Source organism: Protopterus annectens, chromosome 8.part0 (assembly GCF_019279795.1).
Source record: "Protopterus annectens isolate FY-2018-M chromosome 8.part0, PAN1.0, whole genome shotgun sequence".
In the NCBI taxonomy this organism is placed as follows: Eukaryota; Metazoa; Chordata; order Ceratodontiformes; family Protopteridae; genus Protopterus; species Protopterus annectens.
In genome coordinates, this window is record NC_056741.1 from 510,828,104 (window position 1) to 510,848,391 (window position 20,288).

At 43.3% G+C, this 20,288-nt stretch overlaps 1 protein-coding gene across 1 annotated transcript in view; it reads left to right on the forward strand.

The window, feature by feature from the left end:
* Nucleotides 1–20,288, forward strand: part of LOC122808308 (melatonin receptor type 1B-like) — a 157,031-nt gene that overhangs the window by 40,003 nt on the left and 96,740 nt on the right. The window lies entirely within an intron of this gene.

Genomic DNA, 20,288 nt, shown 5'->3' on the forward strand with positions numbered 1-20,288 from the left:
GATATCCCAGGGGTAAACATACGATCACCCATACAGCCGTCAAGATGTCCCCTGTAGGTGGTCAGTGGGTGGCTCTGCCTATGTGAAACTGTGATCACAATCCGGAGTGAGTGGAGGCCCTGGGATAAGAATCTGTCCCTCCAGCATGTCCTATTAACATATGTGCTGAGGTATATGTCCCTGGAGTGTGTAGCTACAAGGGAGTCGGATATCCTGAGGTGGAGCATGTACAGTAATTCTGGGTTGGGTATTACTGTAAACAACAGGCACACATCATATCCGAGTAGATGGTAAGCGACTGAGTAGAGCTGGAGTTACTGCATCCAAACTGTGCAGGTCATCCGTGTGAGTCCCTACATCTGCTTGGTGAGGAACTTCTGTGGCCAGTACAGTTGCTGCAGGTGTTAGGTAAGGTACACCCCAAAGGTGGCATTGTAACCAAGCATGGTTGTGATGAGTATAGGGGCACAATGACCTCACTTGAACTAGATGTGAAACCATATGGGATAAGGTGGCTTATATAGAAGGTCTGTCCAACCACTTTGACAACATGAATGTCAAAGGCGACAGTACAAACAAGTCATGTCCCCAATCATCTAACAACTCCTACCACATGTAATGGAGTACTACCTATCTGGTAATGTGTGGGCATGTTGTTATTCCCAAATGGGATGACTATGCAACTAATGGCACTTAGCTGTAGGCCATGGCTCAGGCACCAGCCATCCATCTCTGTGAGACTCTGTTGGAGTATGCATGTGGCAGCTGGAGAGTTGATTATGGCACACAGTTTGCAGTCAAGTGCGAACAAGGTCAGCCATATTCCCCCTGTGGTAGCCTGTACGTCAGACAAATATATACTGAACAAGAGAGGATCCAGGACCGAGCCGTGTGGGATGCCATGTATAACTGGTGTATAGTCAGACATGGCACCTGCAATTCTGACCATGTGTGTGCTATTCCTGATCCAGGTAGCAATCCATCATGTGATATATGTGTCCATATCGATGCTGGTGAGCCTATGCATAATGGCCCAGTGGCTTATTGTGTGGAAGGGTTTTGCAAGGTTCAGGTAGACTGCATGTACAACTGTCCCTATGTCGATGGACCTGTCAACTATCTAAAGAATACAAACATGTTCAAGAGGCAAGATCTGCCCACAACAATGCTGAAATGTGTAGGACACAGTGTCTGTAGGTTCCCGATGTCTATGTGTAAGAGTCCCATGACAATACGCTCCATAGCTTTGCAGAACAGGCTAGGTAGGCTTATAGGGCAATATTGTCTGTGGTCTTTTGTGGCACCAACTCTGTGGAGTGGGACCACTGTCACTGTACGCCATTCCATGGGTACATATCCTGTAGTAACTCCAATATTGCACAGTGATGTAATGTGAGGGTTACGTCTGTCATGAAGCTTGTGTAAGATGCAGGCTGGGACACCATCTGGTCCCATTGATGCTGTAATGTATGTTTTGGGGAGGGCAGCACTCACCTGTTACTGTGTGATGTCAGGGAGGTTACACTCTGTTTTGATGGAGAGTTGCTCCATAGGGGGGATGGGGGGGAGACATCTGCACTGAACCTGTTTGCCAGGATGTTGGCTATGCCAGTAGGTTCAGGGTAAGTTTAGTCAGTATGAGTGTCCACCCAGGTTCCTGACATAAATGAAGAAGGCCTTGTGATAGTCCTACATGTCTGGTGCAATTGTCCATGAGAAGCAGCCCTTAGATAAGTACATGAGTGATCGTAGCTGTCTGCTAGTACAGATCACAGATACTTTCCCCGTCTGTGATTGCGCTCTATCAGGTAGTAGCTTCCTCCTGACGTTGTAAAGCTTATTAATGGCTGGGGTCTACCAGACATGTCCCCTGCCATTGGAGGAGTGAGTCCTGTTGTTATTTGGGATAGCACAATCCATGCAGTCCATTAGGTGTGCATAGAATGTGTATGTAAAGGATTCAGCAGTCGGAGCCATATTTGCCACTGTCTCAGGGTCTCTGAAGGATACCACCTTGCTTTGGTGAAGTGAGATGCTGGCTCATGAGAAGTTCACCAAGATTACCCAGGATGGGTGTGTGGAGTGTATATGTATGTCCAGTGAGATATATGTATGTTCTGACCTTACCAATGAGGGGTATATCGCTGGTGTGGAACATAGAGTCCCCATGTTGGTGATGAGCAGGTTCAATATGTATTCCCCCTTGTGGCTGTGGTGACTGGTTGTGCCATAGCATATGACTTTACAAATTGTAGCAACTGTAGGATGAGGGTGTTGGGGCTTGAGTAGTATCCCCAGTCAATATTTGTGTATCTGAAGTCACCCAATATAATGGTGTTTGTGGAGACCTTCATATTCTCCACTGTTCCCAGGAAAGCTGAGTGTGGTTCCTGAGTATGGGAGGGTGGTCTGTAGCAGGCAACAAACTGAAAGGCAGGTTTGCACAATGGTAGTTGTATATGTATGGTCTGTGATGCTTAGTGCAGTGCTACTAACCTGGAGGTGTGTGTATCTGTGATGTATATGGATACTCCCCCTAGTTGTGCTGTCCGTTCCAAGTCCTGTGGTCAGAAAGCATGGTATGAAACATAACCTGGTAGTGCTGGTGTGCATATGTGAGCCTGAACTAGGAGTCTGTTAGTGCACAGATATCGCTATCCTCTATACTGAGGAGAGTCCTGAGTGGCCGCAATATGAGGGCAACACATCTGGTGTTGGGCAGCATTACTCTTAGTGTCATTTAACCTGTAATGACTATGGAGGTGGGTTTGTCTTTTGAGCCCTGCTCAACAAATGCACTATGGTGGTAGCAAGAACCTTAGCCAGCATTCGAAGGTCCAAGGGCGACAGGTACAAGCTGTCCATAGTGAAGCTATGTGGCATGTTGAGCATGTCACCACAGGCTGACAGACACTGTATCCCCTATGAATGACAACAATTAGTTAGCCAACTGTTAAATGTGATATGTTTGTCTGTATACTGTGACATCATACTTGGTGGGTGTAAGATGCTAGACAAGGTCAGGGTCATACTGGCCTGGGCTACATGATCACAGTGTTCCTCCATGTACCATGTCATGTGGTCCAGGGAGTAACGTCTGAGGTTTTACACACCAGCATTGACAATGATGGTGCCAGTCCTGTACTTTCTTTGGAGTGACCTGACTGCATGTATTATGTGGCAGATCCTGGCACCCGACAGACAGCACAAAGGGACTATTCCCTTGTATGGGCTGGTGAGTGGTACGTCAGTGTGTCTGACAATAAATGTCGCCTATCACTAGTGTATTAGGTGTGTTGTGTAGCCCGAAGGGCAGTGACTGTGTGGCACACTGACATTGTGAACTATGTGAGATGTGGGTATTGTAGTGGGGTAGCAGTTGTGTGTGTGCCTGCTGTGGAGGTCTCTGCTGCTTAGGCAGAGTTCATTTACAGCATCCGAGTATGTGTATGTGTGATAATGTGGTTTGAGTGCTGTCACCAGAGGATATGTGAGACTGATATGTGGTGTGTGTGGTTACCTTCACCACCTGATAGACTGTGCCAGTCATGCATCGAGAGAGTTCAGCACCCTGTATGTCTCTATAGATGCATCTCACACAGATATCTGAGTTTGTCAGGAGGAGGAGAGTGTTGTCTGTGTACATGAGGCAGATGTGAGATTGTGTCTACATCACAATATTCACCAGCTGGACTGGAGAGTACACACGAAGCTGACCCCTGGACATGCCGGAATATCATGATGACATACTCTGTAGCCAGATCACAAAGGATCAGTATGGTGTTAAGTGTGTAAAAGAGTATAACAGGGATTAGTGCTCAGGTTCGTTGGTGTTCCATATAGACTAGCTGAGAAGGAGTCCAGACTCTGAATCATGACACCTCCGTCAGCTATGTGATATATAGCAATGTACACACATATATGTCATGAGTCAGGGCCAACTGTACCTGACTGACAATGCCGACATCCTGACAGACAGGCCCATATACATATATATATATATATATATATATATATATATATATATATATATATATACCCACCTCCCACTGACGATAGTCCATCTCATCGTACCAGGAGATATCACATGTAGAATGGATGAACAGCTACCCCCAATGCCAAATGCATGACATCTAGTGGACTACATTGATTCCCAATATGTGTCATGCATAAACTACAAAAGAAATAGATCCTACACCTGAACAGTCAGCTGAGCCCCACCCCCAACACAGGATGTGGAACTGTTGAATGTGTTACAGCAACATATGGCACTCCAGACAAGTGTTGGTGCACAACACACCATGGGAAGTATAGTCCAGTACGCCTATGAAGTCTGATCTGGAAGGCCACGGAGTCCATCATGGTTGAAGTCATAAACCGAGCTATTGGAAGCTGACATACACACAACCTTACTAACTGTGGTATGTTCATGTGCGGATCATGGTTCCCAAACATGCTAGACTGTTTGCAAGGCAGCCACCCAGGACATACATCACTGAACACAGCTACACATGTCTGACATACACTTTGAATAGCCCTTTATCAACATCCCGGACACATGGAGTACCCACAAAACCAACAAACTGTGCATAAATATGTGTTGACATATGAAGGAATGTCAATGTGTCCACAGATAGATCACACAAGGTAAGGATTATGATTTCCTGTTCAAGCTGTTGACACCTGACGCCCCACATGGACCATTCCTGGAATGGCATAAAACAAAGTGTACACACATTACCATGTCCAGTCTGATGATGTTACCATCCTAGAAATACAGCAGGAGAAGGGAAGCCACTCAGTAAAACAAATAGTGTGTCATGCTAATGTGTTTCTCTCTTTCTAGTATCATAACATAGTTAGGTAGGGGTTTGAATCCTGCAAACGCTGACTGTGTGTGGGGGTTGTGTGAATGTGTGCAATTGTCTTTGAAAGGAGTGCCCTTTTTGGAGACTGGGAAAACACACTAAAAGATGTACATTCCTCTTTGGAAAGACTGATGATGTCACCACCCTATGAATACAGCAGAAGAAAGGAAACCATACAGTAAAACAAATAGTGCGCCATGCTAATGTGTCTTTCACTAGTATCATAACATAGTTAAGTAAGGGTTTGAATCCTGCAAATGCTGACTGTGTGTGCAATTGTCTTTGAAAGAAGTTCCCTTTTAGGAGACTGGGAAAACACACTAGAAAATGTGCATTCCTCTTTGGAAAGACTGATGATGTCACCACCCTAGAAATACAGACGGAGAAGAGATCCCTCCCCAGTAAAGCAAATAGTGTGCTGTGCTAATGCATCTCTCTCTAGTATCATAACATAGTGAGCTAGGGGTTTGAATCCTGCAAATGCTGACTGTGGGGGTGTGTGTATGCAATTGTCTTTGAAAGGCGCGCTCGTTTTGAAGACTGGGTTAACACACTAAAAGATGTACATTCCTCTTTGGAAAGACTGATGATGTCACCACCCTATAAATACAGCAGGAGAAGCCAAAACACCCATTAATGCAAATAGCATGCCCTGATAATGTGTCTCTCCCTAATATCATAACATAGCTAGGTAGGGATTTGAATCCTGCAAATGTTGACTGTGTGCATGTCAATGCAGTGTGAGTTTTGCTTTTGCTATGGTATGACATAATATGATTACAACAGTGCATTGCATACATCAGGTATCTGCGTGGCAAATATATATGTGTACATGTCCCCTCAATCAGTACATAGGTGTGAAGCCTGCATACTACATGAATACATGTGTTGCCATTGACAAGTTGTGCCACTGCTTCTCAGATCATAGGTCACATATGTATGTATGTGACAGGGCTGTCCACTGTTGTGATCTGTGGCCAAGGTCATCTGTGCCATACACACCCATGACAGTTACTTAAGAGTAGTGTGAGTGAGGGTATATGTCTGGGATATATGTCAGACATGTTCATACACATCAACTGCTAATAATGGACAGTCTTTATAGGTCTACAACTGCCTTGTGGATATGCATCCAGGCCTCTAATGTTTCATGTGATATACCTTGGGACTCCACAATACCTATGGATATGTGGATACCAAGGGACACATGACATAACATGAGGCTGTATGTATACATTGGTACCCAACATACATGTTGAGGGCTACCACCTATGTGTTACTGATGGGATAGTAAGTATAGTACATGTGGATGACTATGCCATAGTCGGCTTACTGCTATACAGCATGTATCAGATGACAGGTATCTGTCTGTATGATACCCTTGTGTAGGATATGCGTCCCATCCAGGGAATGGATTGTAGGCCAATGCATGCATTTCCAGAGTTGGATGGACACATCCCTAATGTGTTTGCATGTACCTAAGGGGGCTACATGTCAAACAGGTGTGATCACAGAAATGGGTGGTGGTCATTACCACTGGTTAGTGTTATAGTGTAGCACCGGAAGGATCCAACTGTTACTGAGTTCCCTACAACTGTGTGTCATTTGTCAGGACATCATCCAATGCTTGCTTATAGTCATGCTGTTGGGATTGTGTATACTACCAGACTGCAAATCATTGACAGATACTAACAGTATCACCCACAGCATAGTGTCAACCCATGTCATACACACATGTCTACCCATGTTAGTACATAACTGTAGTAGAATGCATACTGGCCATTGAAAGATACCATGAGATGTTAACAATGTGTACAACAGGGTATGCCACACGTCCCATGTGTCCACTATGCACATACATGCAGACAGTGCGCACCCACCATGTTCACAGATGTACACTTGCTAATCTGTACTGCACACATCATACACATACTGTCCATTCCCTAACACATGCTGGCAACACATTACACATCAGCCAAGTGGCACATGGGTGGGCAATACATACTCAGACCTAACAGTGGTGTAAACAATGCTACACTGACAATCAGAGCTTTGATGCATAATGTCTGCTGAGATATACCTATAAGGATGTCATTACACTTTCCTGTTGACAACTTGCTAATATTGCTACACTGCTATAGTGTCACCCTGTGCATCAGCACCATGTTAGCCTGTTCCTCCATCAGTGTTACAGATGACAGGAGGCGACACAGGTATCATCATATGCACAGGGTGTTTTGTTGTTTGCCAGAGTCTGACATTGACCCATCCAATCAACATGTCTGTGTGTGTGTGTGTGTGTGTGTGTGTGTGTGTGTGTGTGTGTGTGTGTGTGTGTGTGTGTGTGTGTGTGTGTGTGTGTGTGTGTGTGTGTGTGTGTGTGTGTGTGTGTGTGTGTGTGTGTGTGTGTGTGTGTGTGAGGGACAACAGTACAGCATGGGCCAATGTTGATGTAATGTGTGTGTGTATGTGTGAGCCCTAGTTGTTTGGTTAATGTGTGTGTGTCTGCATGCACACAGATCCACCATGTGGCTGCCATATACAATAGTTTGTGGGACAGCCACAGACTGTACCTGCTAGACTGTACAGATCACTGTCTCTGGCCATGGACACAGTACCTGTGCCTGGCAGGGGTGCTATGGACAGTATTGGGTACCAACCTTGACTGGGTACTGTCCTCAGAGGCAGAGGTAGGATGACTGGACCCGTGTCCCTGCTGGGACGGGCCAGAGCCACGTGCACTTGGTCTACTGGGATGGTCAATGGACAAGCCAGCTCCAGCATTGCTGGGGCTGGTACTGCCACTACGGGAGCGGCTGTGAACTGGGGGCCATCCGCGATCACTGCCAGCTGCTGCTGTTGCTGGCATGCGTCAACATCGCAACAGTTTTGGACGGTCCTGGCTCATGGAAGACATATTGTCGAGGGCATCTAATGTCCCCCACCAACGTCTATCAATGACTTCGGTGTAAGTCCGGATGGCACCGGCAAGGTCATGGATGCTGTCATTGATAGCGGTGTAATGTGCACTCTGCGCCCTAAGTCCCTGCCTGGTGTACCGTTCCATACATGCCTGAGCCTGCATTACAGCCCGGAACATACTGGACGTCATAAGACCAGTGAGGGCACATCTGCCAGGGGCAATACGACCAGAGGTGCTCCCCCAAGAACCCCTGGACCTCCACCTATATGGTACCATTCCAGGAATACGGCTATGGCTGCTGGGAGGGGATGCAATTACCATGGGTACCACACTCTCCTGGTCAATGCCAACTGTATGCTGTCCCTCGCCTATAGCCATTGGTGGTGAGGGATGTATTGACAGTATGAGTGTGCGCATAGATGGGGTTGAACGCTGTGTACTGTCGATTGGCAGACCAACGACAGACCCTGTCAAACCTTCCTGTGCCACAATACATGTCTCATCATCAGCACTATCCATGGCAGTGGCTTCAGGTTCCCTGCTGCATTTGGCCACCCCTAACTCAGCACCTGTGAGAGGAAGACAGGAAACACACTTTACGGTATGCACATGAACACATGCACACATGCACACAGTGGTTGAAGGTGGTTGACAGTTTCTTGATCAAGTCCATGCAGTGCGACATTTCTGTGCAAGTAAATGTCCTGGTATACATACCATGGCTGCATGTGTTATCTGTGTGTCACATGGATTTCCATGTCTGAATGCAGTGTCTGTGTCTGTAGCAGATAATTGTGGACACAGGTGTAGCACATGCATGCTATGTACACACACAGGATGAGTGGTGCATGTATATGTGATGGAATACCAATCCTGGACATGGCCATTGTACAGTGGTTATGGTGAGTGTGGGTCATATTCCAGATATGCCAGTGCCAGCCATGACATTGCATGGTACATGACTGCAACATTCAACATCACACATACTTAATGTGTGTCATGTGACCTATGTACCCAATATCAATCCAGAACAAATATGTGTCACTTTGTACAGAATGCAACTGCTATGCATATTGTGTATAGCTGCATATGTTTGCACACACACAACATGCTATGCATAATGTGTATAGGTGCATATGTGTGCACACACAACATGGAGGTGCAAAGCAATGACAGCTATGTGTAGTACTGTGGTCACTGTAACTGTATGGGGTGTAGTACCATTAGCCATCATCATCATGCATCATGTGGTCACTCAAGGCCACTAAAGTGTGCTAGACCACCGCCTAGCATGCTGTACCTGAACTGCAGTGCCATGGCTAAGTTCACACTTACAGGGCCGTGTTGCACAAGGGTGTGTGAGGTGCCCAATAGGGAGCATTGCCTAACATGACTGTGTTATGTGTTGAAGAGTGTTGCACAGCCCCATGCTAGGCCCCTACCCCTCAGGTATATTATGTGTGTTGTGTGAATGACATGTGGGATACTGAAATGAGACCTGGCAGCGGGTGTCCGGTTACACTATGTGTAGCATGTTGAGGTGTACTGCGTATGACAAACATGTTATATTGTGTAGATGTGTGTCAACTATGCCTATCCAATGTGCAGCACAGTGTTTCCACATTTGTGTCTGGTGCTCTGTGTATTGCATGTGATTGAGGTAGCTACTGACTTTGCTGAGATGTTTAACGTCTCACAGCAAACATGCACAGCATGCCTTATGCGTAGGTGTGTTATGTGTACATGGCCTACACCTCACCTATGACATGCACATTTCAATACCAATTTTAAAGTGTTAACACACTCACCAGCATGTATCATCTGTCCTGCTGTCACACCAGAGGCTCCTACAAGAATATGACACAGTTTGTCAGTGGCCACAACTGTGGCAATGCTACTGTGAGTGTGCTAAACTGCAGTAGAACAACAGGCATAGGTGTATGGATACTATTCAAAATATCAGTATTGCACACAATAGGCAGCACAACTGCTAAACACAGTACACATCTCACATATGCATAATCTAACAATACAGGTAACAGTAGTCTACAGCTAGGGCATGTTACCTAAATGCCCCATGTCACCATGCTGGGTGGCTCTGGCCACTAAGATGACACATGTGTGATGTTGTTGCTGCTGTAGGCCAGGAGCCACCACACTTAGGAGCAGTTCCTCCACTCTGGTGAGGGGGGATGTATGGCCACCCCACCACCTGTGGTAAGCTGTTGTCTATGGATATCAGACGCAGGCCGCCGGACATGTCTAATTAAATAACTGCAGTGATGGCATACCTGCTCATATGTCCGGTTATGCATGCCTATGTCATTTACCCGACGAACAAGATCTTGACACAGTGCAGTACGCTCCTGCTGGTGCTGGCTGGCCCAGGAAAACAGCATGGTATAGTGCTGAGCCAGGCTGTGGTGGATTTCCTGTTCCTCTGTGGCTGTGTAGGAGGGATTCCTTTGATGAGCCTTTAGCCTGGAAGACAAGTAAACGATATGTGTGAGCAAGTCATGTGGCACACTTAATATTATCCAGTGCAGATATCAGTTAACTGCCATATATAGCATCTGTTCGTCTGTCAGAGGATACACACATTCAATACCACATATCAGTGCTCAGCCCACAACTGGCTGACAGTGCCTGCCACACTCCATATAACAAACCAGTATACACCAGTACTCAGCACAGTGTTTGGGATCCAATGCACAGCCTTGCCACGGGGGTACATATCAAGCCAATGCATGAAGAAATATGTCATCCAATGCAATGAATGTGAAGTTCAGTTACAGTATAACCAGTAACCCATCCTAGTCGATGCCATACCCCTACCTAACATATGTGCACAGTTGTTAATATAGCTGGCATACTGCTGTAACAGAGTATACATGTTGCTAGGTACACACGCAAACCCTGCAACACACATGTGATTGCGGACATGGCACAGGCATCATTACACACATCAGACATTCATACAAAAACAAAGGTATGCTGACACAGATGAGCATTTCCTGTGTACCTGACAGTACTGTGTGCCCCTACTTACAGATACCTATGCCTGAGGTATGTAATCTGTGCAGACTGCAGGAAATACATAAGACAGTGTTACCAGGGAATGTGAACATACACCATACTTTGCTGTCCATATATATCTGTATATATCTATATATCTCTATATATATATCTATATATGTATATATATATATATCTATATATATGTATATATTTATATATCTACATATCTATATATCTATATATGTATATATATATATATATATATATATATATATATATATATATATATATATATGTATATATATGTATCAATATATATATGTATATATATATATATATATATATATATATATATATATATATATATATATATATATATATATATATATATATATATATATATATATATATATATATATATATATATATATATATATATATATATATATATATATATATATATAAACATCCATATGTACATATACATGCACATATAGGCACATATACTGCCCACCTTTCATGGTGGAATATCAATTATGAAACAGTTGTGAGACATACAATTATGTAATAATATTGCACAGTGTTGTGCAGAATGCATTTCGCTGTCCTCAGGCAGTATAGCTGTAGAAGACCTCACTGGCTATAACTCAGTCCCACAGCATTTAACCACCACATGACATATACCTGCACTGCTTGCTGTTTTCAATGCCACACACTGCAACCTACATAGATATGTGCACATAGCAACCTTCAAATACATATATATGTCCAGCCTTCACTAACAGTTGTAGTATGTCCCTTGCCCTATGCACATCTGCATATACATATAGATATGGACTGCTACCACATATGGAGTGTTCACAGTATGTAGAGTACCCTTCAGACACATCATTCGGATGCCAGCAAAAACATCTCTGTTACATACCTTACCTTTGTATTTCTCACCTCTGTCTGTTGTACCTGTTGACTTTTTTTTTGTTGGTTGGTGTCTCCAACTGCCTCTGTTTGTTTTTTTTTTGTTTGGTTGGTGTCTCCAACTGCCTCTGTTTGTTTTATTTTTTTTTGGTTGGTGTCTCCAACTGCCTCTGTTTTTTTTATTCTGGTTGGTGTCTCCAACTGCCTCTGTTTGTTTGTTTGTCTGTCTGTCTGTCTCTCTCACTCTCTCTCTCTCCAGTTGCTGCAATGATGTTATTGCATTTGTGGACAGCAAGTACAGGCTGCTTTTGTAGGTACCTGCACATGTGCATGTGATGGCCTCTGCACCAATTGGTGCCCACCATTTAGTAATTGCATGCAGCCTGCTGTGTGGTAATTGCAGTTCTCACTGTGATTTCAGGACACTGCTATAAAATGATAGGTTAGGTAGGTGTAGGCCTTTCAGTTTAGCAAGGTGTGGACCATGCTTGTTTGCTGTGGACACTGTTGTGTCAGTCAGAAGGTTGGTATATGTCTCATATCTGAGGCTGGGTTGTAGCCAGTGAAACACATGTTGTACTGAAACCTGACTGTTGCTTCTTCCAGTACACTCTTCTCAGTGTGTAAGTTTACTCACACCTCTTAATGCTAACACTGGATACATTGGAGTATGTACTTTCTTTTGGGATTAGAGAATTAACTGGCATACAACAGTAGTTATTGCAATGTATTCCTATGTCTTTCCTATTTTCCCTTTACATCCACTCCTTGTAATGCATGTTATACTTCTTTATTGCAATGTATTCCTATGGCTTTCCTATTTCCCCTTTACATTCACTCCTTGTAATGCATGCTATATTTCTTTATTGCAATATATTCCTATGGCTTTCCTATTTTCCCTTTACATTCACTACTTGTAATGCATGTTATATTTCTTTCAGCACCAAGTTATTGTATATCTTCTGTGGCTTAGTGGTACAACATGCAGACTGGTGAGTCCAAGGTGTGGGGTGTGAGACTGACAAGGGTATTTTATTTTGCTGCTGAGCAGTACAAAGGCCGTGTCATACATAGTGACTAAGGCACTTTTAAACAGTTGTGAGTGGGTTTGCGCCGGTTTGCGCGACGCTTAGCGATGCTAAGCGACGCTTAGCTGAGCTTATTGTATTTTAGCAATACTAAGCTAAGCTTAGCTTAGCTCATTTTATGTTAGCAATACTAAGCTAAGCTTGGCGTAGCTTATCATATCTTAGCAATGCTAAGCTAAGTGCACACATGTGCACACTGGTGCAAACCCGCTTATTACTGTTTACAAGTGCTCAATCCCACTAAACCCCGCACTCATGTCTTTGACAGAAAAGTAAATGGGGAGATAGGAATGTGGTGATAAAGTGTGCACAAAGAGGGGAAGACAGTAGGGAAACCAACTTGGGATGTACACGATGGGTGTGGAGAAGGTCCATAGCTGCCCATTTCTTTACCAGCAACAGCTGTGCATATGCAATATATTATGTGGGATATTTGAAACCTTCTACCCCTGAGAGAAGGGTGAGGACAACTAAGTATGCTGTACTACCAATTATGAATATCAGGCACATGCACTGTTTGTGAACTGTTATACTGTCATTAGTATGTTACTCACTTCTGAACAGTTTGTGGTTTGTGTTGACATTAGCACAGTCTGCTCAGGACAACTGGACATATTTCTGTACTGTGTATGCCTACCTACACCCTTGGTTGTGCCTGACTACACGGGTATATAGTACCTTTGGGTAGGGGTGCAGAACTGCAGAGTGCATTATTTATTATCGTGTGATGTTTATCTTACTGAACATGCAAAGTTGCTGTGTACCTGTAAGTCTATGAAGGCTTGTAGTCTGTCTGAGTAGCTCCCACCTGTGGGCATATCCAGATGGAAGACAGAGGTCAGCCTAGTATTCTTTGACTGTGCACCACAGCAGTCTTTTCAGCACCTGAACAATGGCATTGTCACAGGTGGTTGCTAGCAGTACATGGCTACATCCTTTGATATTTCTGTGTTGTACTTCTACATAAAGGCATGCTTGTGGGATTCATTCTACAGCTATTTGCAGAGTGTGTAACAGCAGACAAGCTGATATGCATGTGTGTTTCTGACTCTTCCAGGCCTCAGGGAAAGGTACATATAACTGGGTTACACCTGTGATATAGTTCAGACATTTTGCAGTTCAGACTTTGGGGGATTCAGAGCATATGTATTACTACACATTTTCTGACGTGCAAGCGGTGTCTACTCTCACTTATTGACATTTGTCATTCAATGAGATTCAACACTTGTCTGCCTACTGTTAGTACATTTCACAGGGAGTCAGAGGGGCACAGCTAACATTTGTTTACAAATCAGGGTCATCACTGTAGACCAGTCACTGTTGGGAGGTCTGGCCTGTGACCCATGTAAATATGCCAGTGTTTATCTTGCTCTGATTCTGATACTGTGTGGGGTGTAAGCTGCTACTGTAACCTTATTCCCTACTAGCATGGCTGATTCTCTTTTCACAGTCATGTCATGCAATTCCACAACATCTGCTTGTTAAGGCCCACAGAACAAGATTTGTGTTATGCCATTCCTATTTTTCCTTTGCATTCAGTCATGGTAATGCACGATATATTGCTTTCAGCACTGAGTTATTGTATATCTGCTGTGGTGTAGTGGTACTTCATGCAGACCGGTGTGTCCAAGGACCCGGGTTCGAGACTGTCAAGCGTATTTTATTTTGCTGCTGAGCATCACAGGGGCCTTGTCATACAGAGTGACTAAGGCACTTTTAAGCAGTTGTAAGCGGGTTTGCACGGGTCTGCACGACGCTTAGCGATGCTTAGCTAAGCACACACAAGCACACACTCGCGCACCCCCGCTAACTACTGCTTAAAAGTGCTTACTCCCGCTAACCCCCACACTAATTTCTTTTAAAGAAAAGAAAATGGGGAGATAGGAAAGTGGTGAAAAAGGGGGCACAAGGAGGGAAAGACAGTAGGAAAACCAGCTCGAGATGTGCAGGATGGGTGTAGGGAAGGCCCATAGCTGCCCATTTCTTTACCATTAACAGCTGTGCATATGTATGAGATTTGGTGTGAAATTTGAAACCTTCCACCCCTGAGAGAGGGGTGAGGACAACAAAATATGTTGTACTGCCAATTAGAATTATCAGTTTACATGTCCAGTGGACATGTGTGCGAATTGGGCAGCTATGTATGGGGCATGATTTTTTTGTGGGAACAGATTGCCCTTTTTTTTATTTTTTTTTTCAGGTGAGAGTGGAATGTGAGGTAGAGGAAGTAGGTATATTTGGGAAGGTAGATTGGGGAGGTAAACAGACAAGACAAACAAGACACATACAGGGGTGGAGTTTGACACATGGGGTGGGTGAACACAATTGACGGTGAAGGATGTTTGGAAATCGCAAGCCCATGAGCCCAAAGATGGTAACAGTGGAACTGAGATCCCCACCCATGGGCAGTCACCACTGCACCTTTACAGCCCCAAGGGTGGATGTGCTGGGGGCTGTGTAGGACGGGCAGGCTCACCCGAGAGATGTGCCACTCTCGACTCAAGCTGGTGTAGGGGATCAGCGACTGAATGCTTGGATATCCCTACACACCACAGCCCGGACCCTTCAAAGGGTGACGGGTGGCCCTTCTCCGCCCACTCTTGCACGGGTGGGATGAGCCCCATCCCCTGCAGCGCTTCCACCCAAATGTGGCACAGGACCAGTGGAGGAGGGGAGCCCGGGCTTGGCACCGGAGCTGCTGGTGCCAGGTGCACTCGCCAACTAAGGAGGGACAGGTGGGTCCGCTGGTACCGGCCTTCCCATACGTTCTGTGATTAGGTGTGTTTAATTACAACATAAACAACAGCATTCCAGATTAGTTGTAACAGCATGCAGTAATATTCTCATTAACCCAACACACCAAGGTTCCAACAGTTGAACAGCAAGCATAACACATGCATATATTGAACGAGAGTGGATATTCCAACAGCATGCAGGGATGTTTGGTAGCAACAGGCCACCATGAATGTGGTGTTTGAACAGGGCACATGCATCAACATCAATGCAAATATTTATAAAACAATAGGACATATGTATAACAAATATTTAAGGTTACACATACCCATTGAGATGTGGAATTGCATGGTTTATGCACATACAGTAGGGTGTAGAAAAAACCTCAGTTAACATCTTATAATGACCTTTTAGTCGACACTACATTCCCAGTGACTACAGTTGTATATCCCCTACCTGTATTATTACACTTGCCACCATACATTAGGTTGTGTCATGGATTTGGCTAGTTCAATATATGCCTGACCCATATCGGACATACTAACTGTCCAGGATTCAGGTTTTACTGCTACATATTTCTTGCTTGCATTTATATTTCTTTATCTACATGTCTGGGATGTTTTCACATGACATTTTCACTTTGATTTGTACAGAACTCTGTATTTCTTAACACACACTGACATTTCTGGTGAATAATTACATGCTACATGTGTGCCAGGTTTACTTATTCATGTCAGCCAGTAACTGACTATTGTGGACTATATATATGTTTCACAGCTACTAGCACTTCCATCACCCACTTTATATGGGGCTGCATAACTCTGGGTTGCCAGCACATTTTCAAGCAGTACTGTTTGCATAATGCAAGGGTACTGCAACATTTCAGACTCTGTGACACAGACACACTCTGGGTTTTAGACCTTTATTAATGACATTGCACACTTTTCCACAGGCTCACTCCTTTATTTGTTTTAACGGTGTTTATGAAGGACATGTTCAAGACATATTATACCTTTATTAATAGGTTAGAACAATCTTTTTTCAGGCTCACTCACTTATGTTATATGAAAGTGCCTGCAGAGATATTATTCCAGACATATGTTACCTTTCTTAATGGGTTACTGCACTTTTTTTCTGCCTCTCTGATGTTTTTATCTGGCAGTACATGCACAGGACATATTCAGGCAATTCTATGGCTGTTTTATTGGACTACAACACATTTTTTCATGCTCTCAAAATATATTTTATATAACAATACATGCAGAATAATCACTAACCTGCCTGGTGGCACAACCTTAGCAGCCTATCAGCATAGGCTTGCTGATTCGTAACACGGTCACCTGCAGCTGTAAAGTAAATGAAGGGATTTTGAAACATACCTATCCATTATACATACTCCATTATCAATTCTTACATACTGCATTCCATGGCTACATACTCAGTTGTGGGGCATCCTGCATCCCACAGGCCTCCTGTATCCACTGGTTCAGATGGTCCTGCTTTCGTCTCTTCAGGTCTGCATGGTGGTGATGGACCTACTCACCAGTCCGGGGAACGCCTGTGACACTGGTGAAGTCACGAGCTAACCGGTTCCAAGCATCTGCCTTGTACTCCGTCCCTTGGAACTGGCCCTGCAGGAGTCTTGACTTGTGACGGTGGATAAGGAGCCAAACTATGTATTTGGACTTCTCGATGCCCCAACGTTGCACTCGGAAGCGTGAATCCTCTCCTACACCTGCCACTCTGACTGCAAATGTGTGCTACAATCAGTTATGGTGAGTATTCCCGACTATGGGGCTTAAATATGCCGCATTTCCCACACATTTTTGTGATTGGCCGTTTTGTAAAATTCTCGGCTGACTGCAGACCTGCTTAGTAATGGTTAAACTACCATTCAAGTATATGAATGTTAATAGTGGCAGTTTCCCCTATGTTGTCATGGCTTAGTGGTTCTGTACTTTGATTATGATGCACAGGGTCCTGGGTTCGAACCTTGACATTCTTTTATTTTATTACTGTCTAGACAGGCTAGGGGGTGTGGCTGCATTTAAGCAACTTAGCTCTACATTGCTCCCCGGTGCCCTACAGTGCCCTGGTTGGTGCGGCGCGAACATCCGCGCAAACACATTGCACTGGGTAAAGCGCTATTAAACTATGGGCAACTCTGTTTAGCTGGGTAAAGAGCTATTAAACTATGGGCACCTCTGTTTAGCTGGGTAAAGAGCTATTAAACTATGGGCACCTCTGTTTAGCTGGGCAAAGTGCTGCTTAAGAGCAGGCTATTATATATCTGGATCCTTTAAAAATATATATTTTGTTCACTGATACATTAGCCATTTCACTGCTTTTAACAATATTTTAATCATATATGTCTGGTATTATTTCAAATACTAATTTAAAACATAAATAAGAAGGGGAGTGGTGGGAATGGAACCATGAATGCCTCCTCTTTGTGCATACACTCTAGCATTACGCTATTGCTATTTGGATTAATTTGCATGAGTAGTTCTTATATGCTCTTCAATGTCACAATTGCTAACTGTGGTTAAGCAATGGGCAGACCCGCGCAAACAAGCGCAAATATGGGCAGCTATATCATGGCTTTAAAAAAAATAACATTTATTTATTACATTTTATAACTGTGATGGGGGTTTACAGTGTCAGGGAGTGTGGTGTTGGGTGCAAGTACATTTGAGCAAACTCACTCTTGTCTATTGACACTATGCTTTTTAAAACTTTGCAGGGGCGTGGACTTTTAGACTCCTCGGCAGTCGGACACGCCCCCTGCTTTCCTACTCAGTCCGTCTAAGAGTTACGGATGAGTCAGCATGCCCTCATGAATATTCATGGCACGCTGACGTCAATCCATTCAACTGCAGCCTCCAAGTAAGACTTATTAAGTCTTACATGGAGGATTAGTAAATCCGGGGTATCTTTTACAAATTGCCTTACTGCATATGACTCCAAATTTGTGGTAAAGCAACCAATATTAGAAATCTTTACTTTTCAGGAGATACATATGAGATTCTGACTTCTGATGTAATGTCATCTCAGTAAAGATATATTGTAGATTTGTGCTACAAATCTTGAAAAAAAACCTGTAAGGAATGCAAGTATAATGTAACATGCCAGGTTCTTATTCTCAAATGATCATAAAACCCAATATTTGATGCATATATAAAATTTCATATATCACTCTGAATGTATTATTAAAGCTTTCATGAAACTGTAATAAAGTATTTAGGTACAAAATACATCTACTATGTCATCCTATCCTTAGGAACCAGTGATGAATTTGACTTCACATTGCACCTCGTCAGTAAGTGAGCTTTGTTCAGGTTTGATATTGCAAGTGAAAAGGGCAATGCATATGGCTGCACAATTGTTATAATAGCATCTCAGTACAGATATATTCTGTCAGTGTATTTCATTAGCATCATGGGCAGGAGATATGTACTGACGCTTAATAGAAACTAAGTTTAATGCTGCATTCCACCTCTCATTGCCAAATCTCTGTAAATCCTTGCATTCAGCACATATGAATACAAAGCCATATCTCAGTCTCTGATTGAAAAATCTTAATAAAGCGTATAAAGCTTATACAGAATTAAACTATGAACGAAAGAAGAAAATTCATCAATGATTGTGATTCTATACTGAGGTTTTCAGCTACAACTCAGAGCTGAACTGGACATAACTCCATTCTCACTTTAAACGGGGCTTTTTGAGCATGTCATGTTTCTAATGACACAAAGTTCTGCATTCCTATGAAATATAAATAGTGCTTTGTTATAATACAATTCAATTCATAACACAGACAGATAGACAGAATGATAGCTAGATAGATAGATAGATAGATAGATAGATAGATAGATAGATAGATAAATCGATATAGATATATTCTGGACATGTGCTGCATATGCAGTAAATGCACATTTGGCAATGACATGTTTCTGGTGAAACATTTTTAAAGAAATATTCCTGACATTTATTTTGATGAGACAACTCTTGAGTAATTACTCTTATATTGGGCTCCATTCATAATTTTGAGAAAAAGCCATATTCACACAACCTCACTGAAACTGATTATAATACAACATGCCATGCTTTTGTGTGAAATGGCATTGTGTCTTTCGGCTTTTCCCGGTTAGGAGTCACCACAGCAGAACTCCAGTCCACTAATGATTGGCAGTAGATTTTTACTTCCCGAGTTGCCAGCTCTGACGCACAACATTCAACGAAGGTGCGCCCAGTCATGCATATCTCTACACAGAAGACGCTCTAGCTGAGAATCGAACAAGACGTCTTACTGTGAGGCGACAACGCTACCGCAGCAGCACCACCGCAGTGGCTTTGTACAACTGTTAAAAAGAAGTACCATTTTAATCAATTCCTTGAAATTCTTACCGATGGAATTTGCAAGTATAATGAAAAAGGACATTCATACTTTAGTGGGTATTAACTAAAAATTGTACACAATAGTCAACTAAATAAAGTATTGGCAAATTAAATTTTAAAGCAAATTATTACTAGCTTGATCAGGTTTGCAATGTGTTAGATGTCTGCACCTCAAACATTCATCACAGATGTCTAGGCATAAGTATAAATCACAATGTGTCACCACTGGACAGTTATATCAGTCTGGCAGAAGACCAAACATCAACAAAATAGTTGTCCAGAAGTGATCATTTTCTGAGAAAAAAGGGACCTTTATGGCTATGAAATTTGATAAACTTAACTGGC